The following is an 18,955-nucleotide window of genomic DNA, read 5'->3' on the forward strand; positions in this document are numbered from 1 at the left end:
CTTAGTTTATTCCCTCCCTTCCCATCTTGTTAATATAATTTCTGCTAGTTTGTCCTGTCATATAGTGTCATTACATCAGCTTTACCACCATAAAGTGGTGCTGTGGCTTAGTTGGTCAAAGTGCCTGTCTAGTAAACAGGAGATCCTGGGTTCAAATCCCAGCAGTACCTTTTCCCCAGTCAAGCGTAGTTTTTTCTCTCCATTCTGATTTTGTTAAATAAATTTCTGCTAATTTGTCCTGTCATATAGTGTTGTTACATCATTTTTACCACTATAAAGAGGTGCTGTGGCTTAGTTGGTGAAATTGCCTGTCTAGTAAAAAGGAGATCCTGGGTTCAAATCCCAGCAGTGCCTTTTGACCAGTCAAGAAATATGTACCTTTCCAATCTTATTAATGTAATTTCTACTAGTTTGTCCTCTCATATAGTGTTGTTACGTCGCTTTTGCCACCCAAAACAGGCGCTGTGGCTTAGTTGGTGAAAGTGCCTGTCTTGTAAACAGGAGATCCTGGGTTCAAATCCCACCAGTGCCTTTTAATCAGTCAAGCTTAATTTATTCCCTCCCTTCCCATCTTGTTAATATAATTTCTGCTAGTTTGTCCTGTCATATAGTGTCATTACATCAGCTTTACCACCATAAAGTGGTGCTGTGGCTTAGTTGGTCAAAGTGCCTGTCTAGTAAACAGGAGATCCTGGGTTCAAATCCCAGCAGTACCTTTTCCCCAGTCAAGCGTAGTTTTTTCTCTCCATTCTGATTTTGTTAAATACATTTCTGCTAATTTGTCCTGTCATATAGTGTTGTTACATCGTTTTTACCACTATAAAGAGGTGCTGTGGCTTAGTTGGTGAAAGTGCCTGTCTTGTAAACAGGAGATCCTGGGTTCAAATCCCAGCAGTGCCTTTTAATCAGTCAAGCTTAGTTTATTCCCTCCCTTCCCATCTTGTTAATATAATTTCTGCTAGTTTGTCCTGTCATATAGTGTCATTACATCAGCTTTACCACCATAAAGTCGTGCTGTGGCTTAGTTGGTCAAAGTGCCTGTCTAGTAAACAGGAGATCCTGGGTTCAAATCCCAGCAGTGCCTTTTGACCAGTCAAGCGTAGTTTTTTCTCTCCATTCTGATTTTGTTAAATAAATTTCAGCTAATTTGTCCTGTCATATAGTGTTGTTACATCATTTTTACCACTATAAAGAGGTGCTGTGGCTTAGTTGGTGAAATTGCCTGTCTAGTAAAAAGGAGATCCTGGGTTCAAATCCCAGCAGTGCCTTTTGACCAGTCAAGAAATATGTACCTTTCCAATCTTATTAATGTAATTTCTACTAGTTTGTCCTCTCATATAGTGTTGTTACGTCGCTTTTGCCACCCAAAACAGGCGCTGTGGCTTAGTTGGTGAAAGTGCCTGTCTTGTAAACAGGAGATCCTGGGTTCAAATCCCAGCAGTGCCTTTTAATCAGTCAAGCTTAGTTTATTCCCTCCCTTCCCATCTTGTTAATATAATTTCTGCTAGTTTGTCCTGTCATATAGTGTCATTACATCAGCTTTACCACCATAAAGTGGTGCTGTGGCTTAGTTGGTCAAAGTGCCTGTCTAGTAAACAGGAGATCCTGGGTTCAAATCCCAGCAGTACCTTTTCCTCAGTCAAGCGTAGTTTTTTCTCTCCATTCTGATTTTGTTAAATACATTTCTGCTAATTTGTCCTGTCATATAGTGTTGTTACATCATTTTTACCACTATAAAGAGGTGCTGTGGCTTAGTTGGTGAAAGTGCCTGTCTTGTAAACAGGAGATCCTGGGTTCAAATCCCAGCAGTGCCTTTTAATCAGTCAAGCTTAGTTTATTCCCTCCCTTCCCATCTTGTTAATATAATTTCTGCTAGTTTGTACTGTCATATAGTGTCATTACATCAGCTTTACCACCATAAAGTGGTGCTGTGGCTTAGTTGGTCAAAGTGCCTGTCTAGTAAACAGGAGATTCTGGGTTCAAATCCCAGAAGTGCCTTTTCTCCAGTCAAGCATAGTTTTTTCTCTCCATTCTGATTTTTTAAAATAAATTTCTGGTAGTTTGTCCTGTCATATAGTGTTGTTACATCATTTTTACCACTATAAAGCGGTGCTGTGGCTTAGTTGGTCAAAGTGCCTGTCTAGTAAACAGGAGATCCTAGGTTCAAATCCCAGCAGTGCCTTTTGACCAGTCAAGCTTAGTTTATTCTCTCCCTTCCCATCTTGTTAATGTAATTTCTGGTAGTTTGTCCTGTCATATAGTGTCATTACATCAGCTTTACCACTATAAAGAGGTGCTGTGGCTTAGTTGGTGAAAGTGCCTGTCTAGTAAACAGGAGGTCCTGGGTTCAAATCCCAGCAGTGCCTTTTGACCAGTCAAGCGTAGTTTTTTCTCTCCATTCTGATTTTGTTAAATAAATTTCAGCTAATTTGTCCTGTCATATAGTGTTGTTACATCATTTTTACCACTATAAAGAGGTGCTGTGGCTTAGTTGGTGAAATTGCCTGTCTAGTAAACAGGAGATCCTGGGTTCAAATCCCAGCAGTGCCTTTTGACCAGTCAACAAATATGTACCTTTCCAATCTTATTAATGTAATTTCTACTAGTTTGTCCTCTCATATAGTGTTGTTACGTCGCTTTTGCCACCCAAAACAGGCGCTGTGGCTTAGTTGGTGAAAGTGCCTGTCTTGTAAACAGGAGATCCTGGGTTCAAATCCCAGCAGTGCCTTTTAATCAGTCAAGCTTAGTTTATTCCCTCCCTTCCCATCTTGTTAATATAATTTCTGCTAGTTTGTCCTGTCATATAGTGTCATTACATCAGATTTACCACCATAAATTGGTTTTGTGGCTTAGTTGGTCAAAGTGCCTGTCTAGTAAACAGGAGATTCTGGGTTCAAATCCCAGAAGTGCCTTTTCTCCAGTCAAGCATAGTTTTTTCTCTCCATTCTGATTTTTTAAAATAAATTTCTGGTAGTTTGTCCTGTCATATAGTGTTGTTACATCATTTTTACCACTATAAATAGGTGCTGTGGCTTAGTTGGTCAAAGTGCCTGTCTAGTAAACAGGAGATCCTGGGTTCAAATCCCAGCAGTGCCTTTTGACCAGTCAAGCTTAGTTTATTCTCTCCCTTCCCATCTTGTTAATGTAATTTCTGGTAGTTTGTCCTGTCATATAGTGTCATTACATCAGCTTTACCACCATAAAGTCGTGCTGTGGCTTAGTTGGTCAAAGTGCCTGTCTAGTAAACAGAAGATCCTGGGTTCAAATCTCAGAAGTGTCTTTTCCCCAGTCAAGTGTAGCTTTTTCTCTCCATTCTGATTTTTTAAAATAAATTTCTGCTAATTTGTCCTGTCATATAGTGTTGTTACATCATTTTTACGACTATAAAGAGGTGCTGTGGCTTAGTTGGTCAAAGTGCCTGTCTTGTAAACAGGAGATCCTGGGTTCAAATCCCAGTAGTGCCTTTTAATCAGTCAAGCTTAGTTTATTCCCTCCCTTCCCATCTTGTTAATATAATTTCTGCTAGTTTGTCCTGTCATATAGTGTCATTACATCAGATTTACCACCATAAAGTGGTGCTGTGGCTTAGTTGGTCAAAGTGCCTGTCTAGTAAACAGGAGATCCTGGGTTCAAATCCCAGCAGTGCCTTTTCCCCAGTCAAGCGTAGTTTTTTCTCTCCATTCTGATTTTATTAAATACATTTCTGCTAATTTGTCCTGTCATATAGTGTTGTTACATCATTTTTACCACTATAAAGAGGTGCTGTGGCTTAGTTGGTCAAAGTGCCTGTCTAGTAAACAGGAGATCCTGGGTTCAAATCCCAGCAGTGCCTTTTGACCAGTCAAGAAATATGTACCTTTCCAATCTTATTAATGTAATTTCTACTAGTTTGTCCTCTCATATAGTGTTGTTACATCATTTTTACCACTATAAAGCGGTGCTGTGGCTTAGTTGGTCAAAGTGCCTGTCTAGTAAACAGGAGATCCTGGGTTCAAATCCCAGCAGTGCCTTTTGACCAGTCAAGCTTAGTTTATTCTCTCCCTTCCCATCTTGTTAATGTAATTTCTGCTAGTTTGTCCTGTCATATAGTGTCATTACATCAGCTTTACCACCATAAAGTGGTGCTGTGGCTTAGTTGGTCAAAGTGCCTGTCTAGTAAACAGGAGATCCTGGGTTCAAATCCCAGCAGTGCCTTTTCCCCAGTCAAGCGTAGTTTTTTCTCTCCATTCTGATTTTGTTAAATACATTTCTGGTAGTTTGTCCTGTCATATAGTGTCATTACATCAGCTTTACCACCATAAAGTCGTGCTGTGGCTTAGTTGGTGAAAGTGCCTGTCTAGTAAACAGGAGATCCTGGGTTCAAATCCCAGCAGTGCCTTTTGACCAGTCAAGCGTAGTTTTTTCTCTCCATTCTGATTTTGTTAAATAAATTTCAGCTAATTTGTCCTGTCATATAGTGTTGTTACATCATTTTTACCACTATAAAGAGGTGCTGTGGCTTAGTTGGTGAAATTGCCTGTCTAGTAAACAGGAGATCCTGGGTTCAAATCCCAGCAGTGCCTTTTGACCAGTCAAGAAATATGTACCTTTCCAATCTTATTAATGTAATTTCTACTAGTTTGTCCCCTCATATAGTGTTGTTACGTCGCTTTTGCCACCCAAAACAGGCGCTGTGGCTTAGTTGGTGAAAGTGCCTGTCTTGTAAACAGGAGATCCTGGGTTCAAATCCCAGTAGTGCCTTTTAATCAGTCAAGCTTAGTTTATTCCCTCCATTCCCATCATGTTAATATAATTTCTGCTAGTTTGTCCTGTCATATAGTGTCATTACATCAGATTTACCACCATAAAGTGGTGCTGTGGCTTAGTTGGTCAAAGTGCCTGTCTAGTAAACAGGAGATACTGGGTTCAAATCCCAGCAGTGCCTTTTCCCCAGTCAAGCGTAGTTTTTTCTCTCCATTCTGATTTTGTTAAATACATTTCTGCTAATTTGTCCTGTCATATAGTGTTGTTACATCATTTTTACCACTATAAAGAGGTGCTGTGGCTTAGTTGGTCAAAGTGCCTGTCTAGTAAACAGGAGATCCTGGGTTCAAATCCCAGCAGTACCTTTTGACCAGTCAAGCTTAGTTTATTCTCTCCCTTCCCATCTTGTTAATGTAATTTCTGGTAGTTTGTCCTGTCATATAGTGTCATTACATCAGCTTTACCACCATAAAGTCGTGCTGTGGCTTAGTTGGTCAAAGTGCCTGTCTAGTAAACAGAAGATCCTGGGTTCAAATCCCAGAAGTGTTTTTTCCCCAGTCAAGTGTAGCTTTTTCTCTCCATTCTGATTTTTTAAAATAAATTTCTGCTAATTTGTCCTGTCATATAGTGTTGTTACATCATTTTTACCACTATAAAGAGGTGCTGTGGCTTAGTTGGTCAAAGTGCCTGTCTAGTAAACAGGAGATCCTGGGTTCAAATCCCAGCAGTGCCTTTTGACCAGTCAAGCGTAGTTTTTTCTCTCCATTCTGATTTTGTTGAATAAATTTCAGCTAATTTGTCCTGTCATATAGTGTTGTTACATCATTTTTACCACTATAAAGAGGTGCTGTGACTTAGTTGGTGAAATTGCCTGTCTAGTAAACAGGAGATCCTGGGTTCAAATCCCAGCAGTGCCTTTTGACCAGTCAAGAAATATGTACCTTTCCAATCTTATTAATGTAATTTCTACTAGTTTGTCCTCTCATATAGTGTTGTTACGTCGCTTTTGCCACCCAAAACAGGCGCTGTGGCTTAGTTGGTGAAAGTGCCTGTCTTGTAAACAGGAGATCCTGGGTTCAAATCCCAGCAGTGCCTTTTAATCAGTCAAGCTTAGTTTATTCCCTCCCTTCCTATCTTGTTAATATAATTTCTGCTAGTTTGTCCTGTCATATAGTGTCATTACATCAGCTTTACCACCATAAAGTGGTGCTGTGGCTTAGTTGGTCAAAGTGCCTGTCTAGTAAACAGGAGATCCTGGGTTCAAATCCCAGCAGTGCCTTTTCCCCAGTCAAGAAATATGTACCTTTCCAATCTTATTAATGTAATTTCTACTAGTTTGTCCTCTCATATAGTGTTGTTACATCATTTTTACCACTATAAAGCGGTGCTGTGGCTTAGTTGGTCAAAGTGCCTGTCTAGTAAACAGGAGATCCTGGGTTCAAATCCCAGCAGTGCCTTTTGATCAGTCAAGCTTAGTTTATTCTCTCCCTTCCCATCTTGTTAATGTAATTTCTGCTAGTTTGTCCTGTCATATAGTGTCATTACATCAGCTTTACCACCATAAAGTGGTGCTGTGGCTTAGTTGGTCAAAGTGCCTGTCTAGTAAACAGGAGATCCTGGGTTCAAATCCCAGCAGTGCCTTTTCCCCAGTCAAGCCTAGTTTTTTCTCTCCATTCTGATTTTGTTAAATACATTTCTGGTAGTTTGTCCTGTCATATAGTGTCATTACATCAGCTTTACCACCATAAAGTCGTGCTGTGGCTTAGTTGGTGAAAGTGCCTGTCTAGTAAACAGGAGATCCTGGGTTCAAATCCCAGCAGTGCCTTTTGACCAGTCAAGAAATATGTACCTTTCCAATCTTATTAATGTAATTTCTACTAGTTTGTCCCCTCATATAGTGTTGTTACGTCGCTTTTGCCACCCAAAACAGGCGCTGTGGCTTAGTTGGTGAAAGTGCCTGTCTTGTAAACAGGAGATCCTGGGTTCAAATCCCAGTAGTGCCTTTTAATCAGTCAAGCTTAGTTTATTCCCTCCCTTCCCATCTTGTTAATATAATTTCTGCTAGTTTGTCCTGTCATATAGTGTCATTACATCAGATTTACCACCATAAAGTGGTGCTGTGGCTTAGTTGGTCAAAGTGCCTGTTTAGTAAACAGGAGATCCTGGGTTCAAATCCCAGCAGTGCCTTTTCCCCAATCAAGCTTAGTTTATTCTCTCCCTTCCCATCTTGTTAATGTAATTTCTGGTAGTTTGTCCTGTCATATAGTGTCATTACATCAGCTTTACCACCATAAAGTCGTGCTGTGGCTTAGTTGGTCAAAGTGCCTGTCTAGTAAACAGAAGATCCTGGGTTCAAATCCCAGAAGTGTGTTTTCCCCAGTCAAGTGTAGCTTTTTCTCTCCATTCTGATTTTTTAAAATAAATTTCTGCTAATTTGTCCTGTCATATAGTGTTGTTACATCATTTTTACCACTATAAAGAGGTGCTGTGGCTTAGTTGGTCAAAGTGCCTGTCTAGTAAACAGGAGATCCTGGGTTCAAATCCCAGCAGTGCCTTTTGACCAGTCAAGCGTAGGTTTTTCTCTCCATTCTGATTTTGTTGAATAAATTTCAGCTAATTTGTCCTGTCATATAGTGTTGTTACATCATTTTTACCACTATAAAGAGGTGCTGTGGCTTAGTTGGTGAAATTGCCTGTCTAGTAAACAGGAGATCCTGGGTTCAAATCCCAGCAGTGCCTTTTGACCAGTCAAGAAAAATGTACCTTTCCAATCTTATTAATGTAATTTCTACTAGTTTGTCCTCTCATATAGTGTTGTTACATCATTTTTACCACTATAAAGCGGTGCTGTGGCTTAGTTGGTCAAAGTGCCTGTCTAGTAAACAGGAGATCCTGGGTTCAAATCCCAGCAGTGCCTTTTGACCAGTCAAGCTTAGTTTATTCTCTCCCTTCCCATCTTGTTAATGTAATTTCTGCTAGTTTGTCCTGTCATATAGTGTCATTACATCAGCTTTACCACCATAAAGTGGTACTGTGGCTTAGTTGGTCAAAGTGCCTGTCTAGTAAACAGGAGATCCTGGGTTCAAATCCCAGCAGTGCCTTTTCCCCAGTCAAGCGTAGTTTTTTCTCTCCATTCTGATTTTGTTAAATACATTTCTGGTAGTTTGTCCTGTCATATAGTGTCATTACATCAGCTTTACCACCATAAAGTCGTGCTGTGGCTTAGTTGGTGAAAGTGCCTGTCTAGTAAACAGGAGATCCTGGGTTCAAATCCCAGCAGTGCCTTTTGACCAGTCAAGCGTAGTTTTTTCTCTCCATTCTGATTTTGTTAAATAAATTTCAGCTAATTTGTCCTGTCATATAGTGTTGTTACATCATTTTTACCACTATAAAGAGGTGCTGTGGCTTAGTTGGTGAAATTGTCTGTCTAGTAAACAGGAGATCCTGGGTTCAAATCCCAGCAGTGCCTTTTGACCAGTCAAGAAATATGTACCTTTCCAATCTTATTAATGTAATTTCTACTAGTTTGTCCCCTCATATAGTGTTGTTACGTCGCTTTTGCTACCCAAAACAGGCGCTGTGGCTTAGTTGGTGAAAGTGCCTGTCTTGTAAACAGGAGATCCTGGGTTCAAATCCCAGTAGTGCCATTTAATCAGTCAAGCTTAGTTTATTCCCTCCCTTCCCATCTTGTTAATATAATTTCTGCTAGTTTGTCCTGTCATATAGTGTCATTACATCAGATTTACCACCATAAAGTGGTGCTGTGGCTTAGTTGGTCAAAGTGCCTGTCTAGTAAACAGGAGATCCTGGGTTCAAATCCCAGCAGTGCCTTTTCCCCAGTCAAGTGTAGTTTTTTCTCTCCATTCTTATTTTGTTAAATACATTTCTGCTAATTTGTCCTGTCATATAGTGTTGTTACATCATTTTTACCACTATAAAGAGGTGCTGTGGCTTAGTTGGTCAAAGTGCCTGTCTAGTAAACAGGAGATCCTGGGTTCAAATCCCAGCAGTACCTTTTGACCAGTCAAGCTTAGTTTATTCTCTCCCTTCCCATCTTGTTAATGTAATTTCTGGTAGTTTGTCCTGTCATATAGTGTCATTACATCAGCTTTACCACCATAAAGTCGTGCTGTGGCTTAGTTGGTCAAAGTGCCTGTCTAGTAAACAGAAGATCCTGGGTTCAAATCCCAGAAGTGTTTTTTCCCCAGTCAAGTGTAGCTTTTTCTCTCCATTCTGATTTTTTAAAATAAATTTCTGCTAATTTGTCCTGTTATATAGTGTTGTTACATCATTTTTACCACTATAAAGAGGTGCTGTGGCTTAGTTGGTCAAAGTGCCTGTCTAGTAAACAGGAGATCCTGGGTTCAAATCCCAGCAGTGCCTTTTGACCAGTCAAGCGTAGGTTTTTCTCTCCATTCTGATTTTGTTGAATAAATTTCAGCTAATTTGTCCTGTCATATAGTGTTGTTACATCATTTTTACCACTATAAAGAGGTGCTGTGGCTTAGTTGGTGAAATTGCCTGTCTAGTAAACAGGAGATCCTGGGTTCAAATCCCAGCAGTGCCTTTTGACCAGTCAAGAAATATGTACCTTTCCAATCTTATTAATGTAATTTCTACTAGTTTGTCCTCTCATATAGTGTTGTTACGTCACTTTTGCCACCCAAAACAGGCGCTGTGGCTTAGTTGGTGAAAGTGCCTGTCTTGTAAACAGGAGATCCTGGGTTCAAATCCCAGCAGTGCCTTTTAATCAGTCAAGCTTAGTTTATTCCCTCCCTTCCTATCTTGTTAATATAATTTCTGCTAGTTTGTCCTGTCATATAGTGTCATTACATCAGCTTTACCACCATAAAGTGGTGCTGTGGCTTAGTTGGTCAAAGTGCCTGTCTAGTAAACAGGAGATCCTGGGTTCAAATCCCAGCAGTGCCTTTTCCCCAGTCAAGAAATATGTACCTTTCCAATCTTATTAATGTAATTTCTACTAGTTTGTCCTCTCATATAGTGTTGTTACATCATTTTTAACACTATAAAGCGGTGCTGTGGCTTAGTTGGTCAAAGTGCCTGTCTAGTAAACATGAGATCCTGGGTTCAAATCCCAGCAGTGCCTTTTGACCAGTCAAGCTTAGTTTATTCTCTCCCTTCCCATCTTGTTAATGTAATTTCTGCTAGTTTGTCCTGTCATATAGTGTCATTACATCAGCTTTACCACCATAAAGTGGTGCTGTGGCTTAGTTGGTCAAAGTGCCTGTCTAGTAAACAGGAGATCCTGGGTTCAAATCCCAGCAGTGCCTTTTCCCCAGTCAAGCGTAGTTTTTTCTCTCCATTCTGATTTTGTTAAATACATTTCTGGTAGTTTGTCCTGTCATATAGTGTCATTACATCAGCTTTACCACCATAAAGTCGTGCTGTGGCTTAGTTGGTGAAAGTGCCTGTCTAGTAAACAGGAGATCCTGGGTTCAAATCCCAGCAGTGCCTTTTGACCAGTCAAGCGTAGTTTTTTCTCTCCATTCTGATTTTGTTAAATAAATTTCAGCTAATTTGTCCTGTCATATAGTGTTGTTACATCATTTTTACCACTATAAAGAGGTGCTGTGGCTTAGTTGGTGAAATTGCCTGTCTAGTAAACAGGAGATCCTGGGTTCAAATCCCAGCAGTGCCTTTTGACCAGTCAAGAAATATGTACCTTTCCAATCTTATTAATGTAATTTCTACTAGTTTGTCCCCTCATATAGTGTTGTTATGTCGCTTTTGCCACCCAAAACAGGCGCTGTGGCTTAGTTGGTGAAAGTGCCTGTCTTGTAAACAGGAGATCTTGGGTTCAAATCCCAGTAGTACCTTTTAATCAGTCAAGCTTAGTTTATTCCCTCCCTTCCCATCTTGTTAATATAATTTCTGCTAGTTTGTCCTGTCATATAGTGTCATTACATCAGATTTACCACCATAAAGTGGTGCTGTGGCTTAGTTGGTCAAAGTGCCTGTCTAGTAAACAGGAGATCCTGGGTTCAAATCCCAGCAGTGCCTTTTCCCCAGTCAAGCTTAGTTTATTCTCTCCCTTCCCATCTTGTTAATGTAATTTCTGGTAGTTTGTCCTGTCATATAGTGTCATTACATCAGCTTTACCACCATAAAGTCGTGCTGTGGCTTAGTTGGTCAAAGTGCCTGTCTAGTAAACAGAAGATCCTGGGTTCAAATCCCAGAAGTGTCTTTTCCCCAGTCAAGTGTAGCTTTTTCTCTCCATTCTGATTTTTTAAAATAGATTTCTGCTAATTTGTCCTGTCATATAGTGTTGTTACATCATTTTTACCACTATAAAGAGGTGCTGTGGCTTAGTTGGTCAAAGTGCCTGTCTAGTAAACAGGAGATCCTGGGTTCAAATCCCAGCAGTGCCTTTTGACCAGTCAAGCGTAGGTTTTTCTCTCCATTCTGATTTTGTTGAATAAATTTCAGCTAATTTGTCCTGTCATATAGTGTTGTTACATCATTTTTACCACTATAAAGAGGTGCTGTGGCTTAGTTGGTGAAATTGCCTGTCTAGTAAACAGGAGATCCTGGGTTCAAATCCCAGCAGTGCCTTTTGACCAGTCAAGAAAAATGTACCTTTCCAATCTTATTAATGTAATTTCTACTAGTTTGTCCTCTCATATAGTGTTGTTACGTCACTTTTGCCACCCAAAACAGGCGCTGTGGCTTAGTTGGTGAAAGTGCCTGTCTTGTAAACAGGAGATCCTGGGTTCAAATCCCAGCAGTGCCTTTTAATCAGTCAAGCTTAGTTTATTCCCTCCCTTCCTATCTTGTTAATATAATTTCTGCTAGTTTGTCCTGTCATATAGTGTCATTACATCAGCTTTACCACCATAAAGTGGTGCTGTGGCTTAGTTGGTCAAAGTGCCTGTCTAGTAAACAGGAGATCCTGGGTTCAAATCCCAGCAGTGCCTTTTCCCCAGTCAAGAAATATGTACCTTTCCAATCTTATTAATGTAATTTCTACTAGTTTGTCCTCTCATATAGTGTTGTTACATCATTTTTACCACTATAAAGCGGTGCTGTGGCTTAGTTGGTCAAAGTGCCTGTCTAGTAAACAGGAGATCCTGGGTTCAAATCCCAGCAGTACCTTTTGACCAGTCAAGCTTAGTTTATTCTCTCCCTTCCCATCTTGTTAATGTAATTTCTGGTAGTTTGTCCTGTCATATAGTGTCATTACATCAGCTTTACCACTATAAAGAGGTGCTATGGCTTAGTTGGTGAAAGTGCCTGTCTAGTAAACAGGAGATCCTGGGTTCAAATCCCAACAGTGCCTTTTGACCAGTCAAGCGTAGTTTTTTCTCTCCATTCTGATTTTGTTAAATAAATTTCAGCTAATTTGTCCTGTCATATAGTGTTGTTACATCATTTTTACCACTATAAAGAGGTGCTGTGGCTTAGTTGGTGAAATTGCCTGTCTAGTAAACAGGAGATCCTGGGTTCAAATCCCAGCAGTGCCTTTTGACCAGTCAAGAAATATGTACCTTTCCAATCTTATTAATGTAATTTCTACTAGTTTGTCCTCTCATATAGTGTTGTTACGTCGCTTTTGCCACCCAAAACAGGCGCTGTGGCTTAGTTGGTGAAAGTGCCTGTCTTGTAAACAGGAGATCCTGGGTTCAAATCCCAGCAGTGCCTTTTAATCAGTCAAGCTTAGTTTATTCCCTCCCTTCCCATCTTGTTAATATAATTTCTGCTACTTTGTCCTGTCATATAGTGTCATTACATCAGATTTATCACCATAAAGTGGTGCTGTGGCTTAGTTGGTCAAAGTGCTTGTCTAGTAAACAGGAGATCCTGGGTTCAAATCCCAGCAGTGCCTTTTCCCCAGTCAAGCGTAGTTTTTTCTCTCCATTCTGATTTTGTTAAATACATTTCTGCTAATTTGTCCTGTCATATAGTGTTGTTACATCATTTTTACCACTATAAATAGGTGCTGTGGCTTAGTTGGTCAAAGTGCCTGTCTAGTAAACAGGAGATCCTGGGTTCAAATCCCAGCAGTACCTTTTGACCAGTCAAGCTTAATTTATTCTCTACCTTCCCATCTTGTTAATGTAATTTCTGGTAGTTTGTCCTGTCATATAGTGTCATTACATCAGCTTTACCACCATAAAGTCGTGCTGTGGCTTAGTTGGTCAAAGTGCCTGTCTAGTAAACAGAAGATCCTGGGTTCAAATCCCAGAAGTGTCTTTTCCCCAGTCAAGTGTAGCTTTTTCTCTCCATTCTGATTTTTTTAAATAAATTTCTGCTAATTTGTCTTGTCATATAGTGTTGTTACATCATTTTTACCACTATAAAGAGGTGCTGTGGCTTAGTTGGTCAAAGTGCCTGTCTAGTAAACAGGAGATCCTGGGTTCAAATCCCAGCAGTACCTTTTGACCAGTCAAGCTTAGTTTATTCTCTCCCTTCCCATCTTGTGAATGTAATTTCTGGTAGTTTGTCCTGTCATATAGTGTCATTACATCAGCTTTACCACCATAAAGTCATGCTGTGGCTTAGTTGGTCAAAGTGCCTGTCTAGTAAACAGAAGATCCTGGGTTCAAATCCCAGAAGTGTTTTTTCCCCAGTCAAGTGTAGCTTTTTCTCTCCATTCTGATTTTTTAAAATAAATTTCTGCTAATTTGTCCTGTCATATAGTGTTGTTACATCATTTTTACCACTATAAAGAGGTGCTGTGGCTTAGTTGGTCAAAGTGCCTGTCTAGTAAAAAGGAGATCCTGGGTTCAAATCCCAGCAGTGCCTTTTGACCAGTCAAGCGTAGGTTTTTCTCTCCATTCTGATTTTGTTGAATAAATTTCAGCTAATTTGTCCTGTCATATAGTGTTGTTACATCATTTTTACCACTATAAAGAGGTGCTGTGGCTTAATTGGTGAAATTGCCTGTCTAGTAAACAGGAGATCCTGGGTTCAAATCCCAGCAGTGCCTTTTGACCAGTCAAGAAATATGTACCTTTCCAATCTTATTAATGTAATTTCTACTAGTTTGTCCTCTCATATAGTGTTGTTACGTCACTTTTGCCACCCAAAACAGGCGCTGTGGCTTAGTTGGTGAAAGTGCCTGTCTTGTAAACAGGAGATCCTGGGTTCAAATCCCAGCAGTGCCTTTTAATCAGTCAAGCTTAGTTTATTCCCTCCCTTCCTATCTTGTTAATATAATTTCTGCTAGTTTGTCCTGTCATATAGTGTCATTACATCAGCTTTACCACCATAAAGTGGTGCTGTGGCTTACTTGGTCAAAGTGCCTGTCTAGTAAACTGGAGATCCTGGGTTCAAATCCCAGCAGTGCCTTTTCCCCAGTCAAGAAATATGTACCTTTCCAATCTTATTAATGTAATTTATACTAGTTTGTCCTCTCATATAGTGTTGTTACATCATTTTTACCAATATAAAGCGGTGCTGTGGCTTAGTTGGTCAAAGTGCCTGTCTAGTAAACAGGAAATCCTGGGTTCAAATCCCAGCAGTACCTTTTGACCAGTCAAGCTTAGTTTATTCTCTCCCTTCCCATCTTGTTAATGTAATTTCTGCTAGTTTGTCCTGTCATATAGTGTCATTACATCAGCTTTACCACCATAAAGTGGTGCTGTGGCTTAGTTGGTCAAAGTGCCTGTCTAGTAAACAGGAGATCCTGGGTTCAAATCCCAGCAGTGCCTTTTCCCCAGTCAAGCGTAGTTTTTTCTCTCCATTCTGATTTTGTTAAATACATTTCTGGTAGTTTGTCCTGTCATATAGTGTCATTACATCAGCTTTACCACCATAAAGTCGTGCTGTGGCTTAGTTGGTGAAAGTGCCTGTCTAGTAAACAGGAGATCCTGGGTTCAAATCCCAGTAGTGCCTTTTGACCAGTCAAGCGTAGTTTTTTCTCTCCATTCTGATTTTGTTAAATAAATTTCAGCTAATTTGTCCTGTCATATAGTGTTGTTACATCATTTTTACCACTATAAAGAGGTGCTGTGGCTTAGTTGGTGAAATTGCCTGTCTAGTAAACAGGAGATCCTGGGTTCAAATCCCAGCAGTGCCTTTTGACCAGTCAAGAAATATGTACCTTTCCAATCTTATTAATGTAATTTCTACTAGTTTGTCCCCTCATATAGTGTTGTTACGTCGCTTTTGCCACCCAAAACAGGCGCTGTGGCTTAGTTGGTGAAAGTGCCTGTCTTGTAAACAGGAGATCCTGGGTTCAAATCCCAGTAGTGCCTTTTAATCAGTCAAGCTTAGTTTATTCCCTCCCTTCCCATCTTGTTAATATAACTTCTGCTAGTTTGTCCTGTCATATAGTGTCATTACATCAGATTTACCACCATAAAGTGGTGCTGTGGCTTAGTTGGTCAAAGTGCCTGTCTAGTAAACAGGAGATCCTGGGTTCAAATCCCAGCAGTGCCTTTTCCTCAGTCAAGCTTAGTTTATTCTCTACCTTCCCATCTTGTTAATGTAATTTCTGGTAGTTTGTCCTGTCATATAGTGTCATTACATCAGCTTTACCACCATAAAGTCGTGCTGTGGCTTAGTTGGTCAAAGTGCCTGTCTAGTAAACAGAAGATCCTGGGTTCAAATCCCAGAAGTGTCTTTTCCCCAGTCAAGTGTAGCTTTTTCTCTCCATTCTGATTTTTTAAAATAAATTTCTGCTAATTTGTCCTGTCATATAGTGTTGTTACATCATTTTTACCACTACAAAGAGGTGCTGTGGCTTAGTTGGTCAAAGTGCCTGTCTAGTAAACAGGAGATCCTGGGTTCAAATCCCAGCAGTGCCTTTTGACCAGTCAAGCGTAGGTTTTTCTCTCCATTCTGATTTTGTTGAATAAATTTCAGCTAATTTGTCCTGTCATATAGTGTTGTTACATCATTTTTACCACTATAAAGAGGTGCTGTGGCTTAGTTGGTGAAATTGCCTGTCTAGTAAACAGGAGATCCTGGGTTCAAATCCCAGCAGTGCCTTTTGACCAGTCAAGAAAAATGTACCTTTCCAATCTTATTAATGTAATTTCTACTAATTTGTCCTGTCATATAGTGTTGTTACATCAGCTTTACCACCATAAAGTGGTGCTGTGGCTTAGTTGGTCAAAGTGCCTGTCTAGTAAACAGGAGATCCTGGGTTCAAATCCCAGCAGTGCCTTTTCCCCAGTCAAGAAATATGTACCTTTCCAATCTTATTAATGTAATTTCTACTAGTTTGTCCTCTCATATAGTGTTGTTACATCATTTTTACCACTATAAAGCGGTGCTGTGGCTTAGTTGGTCAAAGTGCCTGTCTAGTAAACAGGAGATCCTGGGTTCAAATCCCAGCAGTACCTTTTGACCAGTCAAGCTTAGTTTATTCTCTCCCTTCCCATCTTGTTAATGTAATTTCTGGTAGTTTGTCCTGTCATATAGTGTCATTACATCAGCTTTACCACTATAAAGAGGTGCTATGGCTTAGTTGGTGAAAGTGCCTGTCTAGTAAACAGGAGATCCTGCGTTCAAATCCCAACAGTGCCTTTTGACCAGTCAAGCGTAGTTTTTTCTCTCCATTCTGATTTTGTTAAATAAATTTCAGCTAATTTGTCCTGTCATATAGTGTTGTTACATCATTTTTACCACTATCAAGAGGTGCTGTGGCTTAGTTGGTGAAATTGCCTGTCTAGTAAACAGGAGATCCTGGGTTCAAATCCCAGCAGTGCCTTTTGACCAGTCAAGAAATATGTACCTTTCCAATCTTATTAATGTAATTTCTACTAGTTTGTCCTCTCATATAGTGTTGTTACGTCGCTTTTGCCACCCAAAACAGGCGCTGTGGCTTAGTTGGTGAAAGTGCCTGTCTTGTAAACAGGAGATCCTGGGTTCAAATCCCAGCAGTGCCTTTTAATCAGTCAAGCTTAGTTTATTCCCTCCCTTCCCATCTTGTTAATATAATTTCTGCTACTTTGTCCTGTCATATAATGTCATTACATCAGATTTATCACCATAAAGTGGTGCTGTGGCTTAGTTGGTCAAAGTGCTTGTCTAGTAAACAGGAGATCCTGGGTTCAAATCCCAGCAGTGCCTTTTCCCCAGTCAAGCGTAGTTTTTTCTCTCCATTCTGATTTTGTTAAATACATTTCTGCTAATTTGTCCTGTCATATAGTGTTGTTACATCATTTTTACCACTATAAATAGGTGCTGTGGCTTAGTTGGTCAAAGTGCCTGTCTAGTAAACAGGAGATCCTGGGTTCAAATCCCAGCAGTACCTTTTGACCAGTCAAGCTTAATTTATTCTCTACCTTCCCATCTTGTTAATGTAATTTCTGGTAGTTTGTCCTGTCATATAGTGTCATTACATCAGCTTTACCACCATAAAGTCGTGCTGTGGCTTAGTTGGTCAAAGTGCCTGTCTAGTAAACAGAAGATCCTGGGTTCAAATCCCAGAAGTGTCTTTTCCCCAGTCAAGTGTAGCTTTTTCTCTCCATTCTGATTTTTTTAAATAAATTTCTGCTAATTTGTCTTGTCATATAGTGTTGTTACATCATTTTTACCACTATAAATAGGTGCTGTGGCTTAGTTGGTCAAAGTGCCTGTCTAGTAAACAGGAGATCCTGGGTTCAAATCCCAGCAGTACCTTTTGACCAGTCAAGCTTAGTTTATTCTCTCCCTTCCCATCTTGTTAATGTAATTTCTGGTAGTTTGTCCTGTCATATAGTGTCATTACATCAGCTTTACCACCATAAAGTCATGCTGTGGCTTAGTTGGTCAAAGTGCCTGTCTAGTAAACAGAAGATCCTGGGTTCAAATCCCAGAAGTGTTTTTTCCCCAGTCAAGTGTAGCTTTTTCTCTCCATTCTGATTTTTTAAAATAAATTTCTGCTAATTTGTCCTGTCATATAGTGTTGTTACATCATTTTTACCACTATAAAGAGGTGCTGTGGCTTAGTTGGTCAAAGTGCCTGTCTAGTAAAAAGGAGATCCTGGGTTCAAATCCCAGCAGTGCCTTTTGACCAGTCAAGCGTAGGTTTTTCTCTCCATTCTGATTTTGTTGAATAAATTTCAGCTAATTTGTCCTGTCATATAGTGTTGTTACATCATTTTTACCACTATAAAGAGGTGCTGTGGCTTAATTGGTGAAATTGCCTGTCTAGTAAACAGGAGATCCTGGGTTCAAATCCCAGCAGTGCCTTTTGACCAGTCAAGAAATATGTACCTTTCCAATCTTATTAATGTAATTTCTACTAGTTTGTCCTCTCATATAGTGTTGTTACGTCACTTTTGCCACCCAAAACAGGCGCTGTGGCTTAGTTGGTGAAAGTGCCTGTCTTGTAAACAGGAGATCCTGGGTTCAAATCCCAGCAGTGCCTTTTAATCAGTCAAGCTTAGTTTATTCCCTCCCTTCCTATCTTGTTAATATAATTTCTGCTAGTTTGTCCTGTCATATAGTGTCATTACATCAGCTTTACCACCATAAAGTGGTGCTGTGGCTTACTTGGTCAAAGTGCCTGTCTAGTAAACTGGAGATCCTGGGTTCAAATCCCAGCAGTGCCTTTTCCCCAGTCAAGAAATATGTACCTTTCCAATCTTATTAATGTAATTTATACTAGTTTGTCCTCTCATATAGTGTTGTTACATCATTTTTACCAATATAAAGCGGTGCTGTGGCTTAGTTGGTCAAAGTGCCTGTCTAGTAAACAGGAAATCCTGGGTTCAAATCCCAGCAGTACCTTTTGACCAGTCAAGCTTAGTTTATTCTCTCCCTTCCCATCTTGTTAATGTAATTTCTGCTAGTTTGTCCTGTCATATAGTGTCATTACATCAGCTTTACCACCATAAAGTGGTGCTGTGGCTTAGTTGGTCAAAGTGCCTGTCTAGTAAACAGGAGATCCTGGGTTCAAATCCCAGCAGTGCCTTTTCCCCAGTCAAGCGTAGTTTTTTCTCTCCATTCTGATTTTGTTAAATACATTTCTGGTAGTTTGTCCTGTCATATAGTGTCATTACATCAGCTTTACCACCATAAAGTCGTGCTGTGGCTTAGTTGGTGAAAGTGCCTGTCTAGTAAACAGGAGATCCTGGGTTCAAATCCCAGTAGTGCCTTTTGACCAGTCAAGCGTAGTTTTTTCTCTCCATTCTGATTTTGTTAAATAAATTTCAGCTAATTTGTCCTGTCATATAGTGTTGTTACATCATTTTTACCACTATAAAGAGGTGCTGTGGCTTAGTTGGTCAAAGTACCTGTCTAGTAAACAGGAGATCCT

General features: G+C 39.9%; 1 protein-coding gene and 84 non-coding genes across 88 annotated transcripts in view; all 85 read left to right on the plus strand.

Annotated features, from left to right (window-relative positions):
• The window catches only part of LOC117772862 (F-BAR and double SH3 domains protein 2-like), a 79,300-nt gene that overhangs the window by 10,717 nt on the left and 49,628 nt on the right, over positions 1–18,955 (plus strand). The gene's annotated exons all lie outside the window — the stretch shown is intronic.
• trnat-agu lies at positions 97–170 on the plus strand. The gene has a single exon. It is a non-coding gene; the product is annotated as a tRNA-Thr (tRNA).
• On the plus strand, positions 459–532 carry trnat-ugu. The gene has a single exon. It is a non-coding gene; the product is annotated as a tRNA-Thr (tRNA).
• Positions 643–716, plus strand: trnat-agu. Its single transcript has one exon. It is a non-coding gene; the product is annotated as a tRNA-Thr (tRNA).
• trnat-ugu lies at positions 827–900 on the plus strand. The gene has a single exon. It is a non-coding gene; the product is annotated as a tRNA-Thr (tRNA).
• trnat-agu lies at positions 1,011–1,084 on the plus strand. Its single transcript has one exon. It is a non-coding gene; the product is annotated as a tRNA-Thr (tRNA).
• On the plus strand, positions 1,373–1,446 carry trnat-ugu. The gene has a single exon. It is a non-coding gene; the product is annotated as a tRNA-Thr (tRNA).
• trnat-agu lies at positions 1,557–1,630 on the plus strand. The gene has a single exon. It is a non-coding gene; the product is annotated as a tRNA-Thr (tRNA).
• On the plus strand, positions 1,741–1,814 carry trnat-ugu. Its single transcript has one exon. It is a non-coding gene; the product is annotated as a tRNA-Thr (tRNA).
• On the plus strand, positions 1,925–1,998 carry trnat-agu. The gene has a single exon. It is a non-coding gene; the product is annotated as a tRNA-Thr (tRNA).
• Positions 2,109–2,182, plus strand: trnat-agu. Its single transcript has one exon. It is a non-coding gene; the product is annotated as a tRNA-Thr (tRNA).
• Positions 2,293–2,366, plus strand: trnat-agu. Its single transcript has one exon. It is a non-coding gene; the product is annotated as a tRNA-Thr (tRNA).
• Positions 2,477–2,550, plus strand: trnat-agu. The gene has a single exon. It is a non-coding gene; the product is annotated as a tRNA-Thr (tRNA).
• trnat-ugu lies at positions 2,655–2,728 on the plus strand. The gene has a single exon. It is a non-coding gene; the product is annotated as a tRNA-Thr (tRNA).
• Positions 3,023–3,096, plus strand: trnat-agu. The gene has a single exon. It is a non-coding gene; the product is annotated as a tRNA-Thr (tRNA).
• On the plus strand, positions 3,391–3,464 carry trnat-ugu. The gene has a single exon. It is a non-coding gene; the product is annotated as a tRNA-Thr (tRNA).
• trnat-agu lies at positions 3,575–3,648 on the plus strand. The gene has a single exon. It is a non-coding gene; the product is annotated as a tRNA-Thr (tRNA).
• On the plus strand, positions 3,759–3,832 carry trnat-agu. The gene has a single exon. It is a non-coding gene; the product is annotated as a tRNA-Thr (tRNA).
• On the plus strand, positions 3,937–4,010 carry trnat-agu. Its single transcript has one exon. It is a non-coding gene; the product is annotated as a tRNA-Thr (tRNA).
• On the plus strand, positions 4,121–4,194 carry trnat-agu. The gene has a single exon. It is a non-coding gene; the product is annotated as a tRNA-Thr (tRNA).
• On the plus strand, positions 4,305–4,378 carry trnat-agu. Its single transcript has one exon. It is a non-coding gene; the product is annotated as a tRNA-Thr (tRNA).
• On the plus strand, positions 4,489–4,562 carry trnat-agu. Its single transcript has one exon. It is a non-coding gene; the product is annotated as a tRNA-Thr (tRNA).
• On the plus strand, positions 4,667–4,740 carry trnat-ugu. The gene has a single exon. It is a non-coding gene; the product is annotated as a tRNA-Thr (tRNA).
• trnat-agu lies at positions 4,851–4,924 on the plus strand. The gene has a single exon. It is a non-coding gene; the product is annotated as a tRNA-Thr (tRNA).
• Positions 5,035–5,108, plus strand: trnat-agu. The gene has a single exon. It is a non-coding gene; the product is annotated as a tRNA-Thr (tRNA).
• Positions 5,403–5,476, plus strand: trnat-agu. The gene has a single exon. It is a non-coding gene; the product is annotated as a tRNA-Thr (tRNA).
• trnat-ugu lies at positions 5,765–5,838 on the plus strand. The gene has a single exon. It is a non-coding gene; the product is annotated as a tRNA-Thr (tRNA).
• On the plus strand, positions 5,949–6,022 carry trnat-agu. The gene has a single exon. It is a non-coding gene; the product is annotated as a tRNA-Thr (tRNA).
• On the plus strand, positions 6,127–6,200 carry trnat-agu. Its single transcript has one exon. It is a non-coding gene; the product is annotated as a tRNA-Thr (tRNA).
• Positions 6,311–6,384, plus strand: trnat-agu. The gene has a single exon. It is a non-coding gene; the product is annotated as a tRNA-Thr (tRNA).
• Positions 6,495–6,568, plus strand: trnat-agu. Its single transcript has one exon. It is a non-coding gene; the product is annotated as a tRNA-Thr (tRNA).
• trnat-ugu lies at positions 6,673–6,746 on the plus strand. Its single transcript has one exon. It is a non-coding gene; the product is annotated as a tRNA-Thr (tRNA).
• On the plus strand, positions 6,857–6,930 carry trnat-agu. Its single transcript has one exon. It is a non-coding gene; the product is annotated as a tRNA-Thr (tRNA).
• On the plus strand, positions 7,225–7,298 carry trnat-agu. Its single transcript has one exon. It is a non-coding gene; the product is annotated as a tRNA-Thr (tRNA).
• Positions 7,409–7,482, plus strand: trnat-agu. Its single transcript has one exon. It is a non-coding gene; the product is annotated as a tRNA-Thr (tRNA).
• On the plus strand, positions 7,587–7,660 carry trnat-agu. The gene has a single exon. It is a non-coding gene; the product is annotated as a tRNA-Thr (tRNA).
• Positions 7,771–7,844, plus strand: trnat-agu. The gene has a single exon. It is a non-coding gene; the product is annotated as a tRNA-Thr (tRNA).
• On the plus strand, positions 7,955–8,028 carry trnat-agu. Its single transcript has one exon. It is a non-coding gene; the product is annotated as a tRNA-Thr (tRNA).
• trnat-agu lies at positions 8,139–8,212 on the plus strand. Its single transcript has one exon. It is a non-coding gene; the product is annotated as a tRNA-Thr (tRNA).
• On the plus strand, positions 8,317–8,390 carry trnat-ugu. The gene has a single exon. It is a non-coding gene; the product is annotated as a tRNA-Thr (tRNA).
• Positions 8,501–8,574, plus strand: trnat-agu. The gene has a single exon. It is a non-coding gene; the product is annotated as a tRNA-Thr (tRNA).
• Positions 8,685–8,758, plus strand: trnat-agu. Its single transcript has one exon. It is a non-coding gene; the product is annotated as a tRNA-Thr (tRNA).
• On the plus strand, positions 9,053–9,126 carry trnat-agu. The gene has a single exon. It is a non-coding gene; the product is annotated as a tRNA-Thr (tRNA).
• trnat-agu lies at positions 9,237–9,310 on the plus strand. Its single transcript has one exon. It is a non-coding gene; the product is annotated as a tRNA-Thr (tRNA).
• trnat-ugu lies at positions 9,415–9,488 on the plus strand. The gene has a single exon. It is a non-coding gene; the product is annotated as a tRNA-Thr (tRNA).
• On the plus strand, positions 9,599–9,672 carry trnat-agu. Its single transcript has one exon. It is a non-coding gene; the product is annotated as a tRNA-Thr (tRNA).
• Positions 9,777–9,850, plus strand: trnat-agu. The gene has a single exon. It is a non-coding gene; the product is annotated as a tRNA-Thr (tRNA).
• trnat-agu lies at positions 9,961–10,034 on the plus strand. The gene has a single exon. It is a non-coding gene; the product is annotated as a tRNA-Thr (tRNA).
• trnat-agu lies at positions 10,145–10,218 on the plus strand. The gene has a single exon. It is a non-coding gene; the product is annotated as a tRNA-Thr (tRNA).
• Positions 10,329–10,402, plus strand: trnat-agu. Its single transcript has one exon. It is a non-coding gene; the product is annotated as a tRNA-Thr (tRNA).
• On the plus strand, positions 10,507–10,580 carry trnat-ugu. The gene has a single exon. It is a non-coding gene; the product is annotated as a tRNA-Thr (tRNA).
• Positions 10,691–10,764, plus strand: trnat-agu. The gene has a single exon. It is a non-coding gene; the product is annotated as a tRNA-Thr (tRNA).
• On the plus strand, positions 11,059–11,132 carry trnat-agu. Its single transcript has one exon. It is a non-coding gene; the product is annotated as a tRNA-Thr (tRNA).
• trnat-agu lies at positions 11,243–11,316 on the plus strand. Its single transcript has one exon. It is a non-coding gene; the product is annotated as a tRNA-Thr (tRNA).
• trnat-ugu lies at positions 11,421–11,494 on the plus strand. Its single transcript has one exon. It is a non-coding gene; the product is annotated as a tRNA-Thr (tRNA).
• Positions 11,605–11,678, plus strand: trnat-agu. The gene has a single exon. It is a non-coding gene; the product is annotated as a tRNA-Thr (tRNA).
• trnat-agu lies at positions 11,783–11,856 on the plus strand. The gene has a single exon. It is a non-coding gene; the product is annotated as a tRNA-Thr (tRNA).
• Positions 12,151–12,224, plus strand: trnat-agu. The gene has a single exon. It is a non-coding gene; the product is annotated as a tRNA-Thr (tRNA).
• On the plus strand, positions 12,329–12,402 carry trnat-ugu. The gene has a single exon. It is a non-coding gene; the product is annotated as a tRNA-Thr (tRNA).
• Positions 12,513–12,586, plus strand: trnat-agu. The gene has a single exon. It is a non-coding gene; the product is annotated as a tRNA-Thr (tRNA).
• Positions 12,697–12,770, plus strand: trnat-agu. The gene has a single exon. It is a non-coding gene; the product is annotated as a tRNA-Thr (tRNA).
• trnat-agu lies at positions 13,065–13,138 on the plus strand. The gene has a single exon. It is a non-coding gene; the product is annotated as a tRNA-Thr (tRNA).
• Positions 13,433–13,506, plus strand: trnat-agu. Its single transcript has one exon. It is a non-coding gene; the product is annotated as a tRNA-Thr (tRNA).
• On the plus strand, positions 13,617–13,690 carry trnat-agu. The gene has a single exon. It is a non-coding gene; the product is annotated as a tRNA-Thr (tRNA).
• trnat-ugu lies at positions 13,795–13,868 on the plus strand. The gene has a single exon. It is a non-coding gene; the product is annotated as a tRNA-Thr (tRNA).
• On the plus strand, positions 14,157–14,230 carry trnat-agu. The gene has a single exon. It is a non-coding gene; the product is annotated as a tRNA-Thr (tRNA).
• On the plus strand, positions 14,341–14,414 carry trnat-agu. Its single transcript has one exon. It is a non-coding gene; the product is annotated as a tRNA-Thr (tRNA).
• On the plus strand, positions 14,709–14,782 carry trnat-agu. Its single transcript has one exon. It is a non-coding gene; the product is annotated as a tRNA-Thr (tRNA).
• On the plus strand, positions 14,887–14,960 carry trnat-ugu. Its single transcript has one exon. It is a non-coding gene; the product is annotated as a tRNA-Thr (tRNA).
• Positions 15,071–15,144, plus strand: trnat-agu. The gene has a single exon. It is a non-coding gene; the product is annotated as a tRNA-Thr (tRNA).
• On the plus strand, positions 15,439–15,512 carry trnat-agu. The gene has a single exon. It is a non-coding gene; the product is annotated as a tRNA-Thr (tRNA).
• On the plus strand, positions 15,623–15,696 carry trnat-agu. The gene has a single exon. It is a non-coding gene; the product is annotated as a tRNA-Thr (tRNA).
• On the plus strand, positions 15,801–15,874 carry trnat-agu. Its single transcript has one exon. It is a non-coding gene; the product is annotated as a tRNA-Thr (tRNA).
• trnat-agu lies at positions 15,979–16,052 on the plus strand. Its single transcript has one exon. It is a non-coding gene; the product is annotated as a tRNA-Thr (tRNA).
• trnat-agu lies at positions 16,347–16,420 on the plus strand. The gene has a single exon. It is a non-coding gene; the product is annotated as a tRNA-Thr (tRNA).
• Positions 16,525–16,598, plus strand: trnat-ugu. The gene has a single exon. It is a non-coding gene; the product is annotated as a tRNA-Thr (tRNA).
• On the plus strand, positions 16,709–16,782 carry trnat-agu. Its single transcript has one exon. It is a non-coding gene; the product is annotated as a tRNA-Thr (tRNA).
• trnat-agu lies at positions 16,893–16,966 on the plus strand. Its single transcript has one exon. It is a non-coding gene; the product is annotated as a tRNA-Thr (tRNA).
• Positions 17,261–17,334, plus strand: trnat-agu. Its single transcript has one exon. It is a non-coding gene; the product is annotated as a tRNA-Thr (tRNA).
• Positions 17,629–17,702, plus strand: trnat-agu. The gene has a single exon. It is a non-coding gene; the product is annotated as a tRNA-Thr (tRNA).
• Positions 17,813–17,886, plus strand: trnat-agu. The gene has a single exon. It is a non-coding gene; the product is annotated as a tRNA-Thr (tRNA).
• Positions 17,991–18,064, plus strand: trnat-ugu. Its single transcript has one exon. It is a non-coding gene; the product is annotated as a tRNA-Thr (tRNA).
• Positions 18,175–18,248, plus strand: trnat-agu. The gene has a single exon. It is a non-coding gene; the product is annotated as a tRNA-Thr (tRNA).
• On the plus strand, positions 18,353–18,426 carry trnat-agu. The gene has a single exon. It is a non-coding gene; the product is annotated as a tRNA-Thr (tRNA).
• On the plus strand, positions 18,537–18,610 carry trnat-agu. The gene has a single exon. It is a non-coding gene; the product is annotated as a tRNA-Thr (tRNA).

The sequence above is a fragment of the Hippoglossus hippoglossus genome, chromosome 13 (assembly GCF_009819705.1).
Source record: "Hippoglossus hippoglossus isolate fHipHip1 chromosome 13, fHipHip1.pri, whole genome shotgun sequence".
Classification (NCBI taxonomy): Eukaryota; Metazoa; Chordata; class Actinopteri; order Pleuronectiformes; family Pleuronectidae; genus Hippoglossus; species Hippoglossus hippoglossus.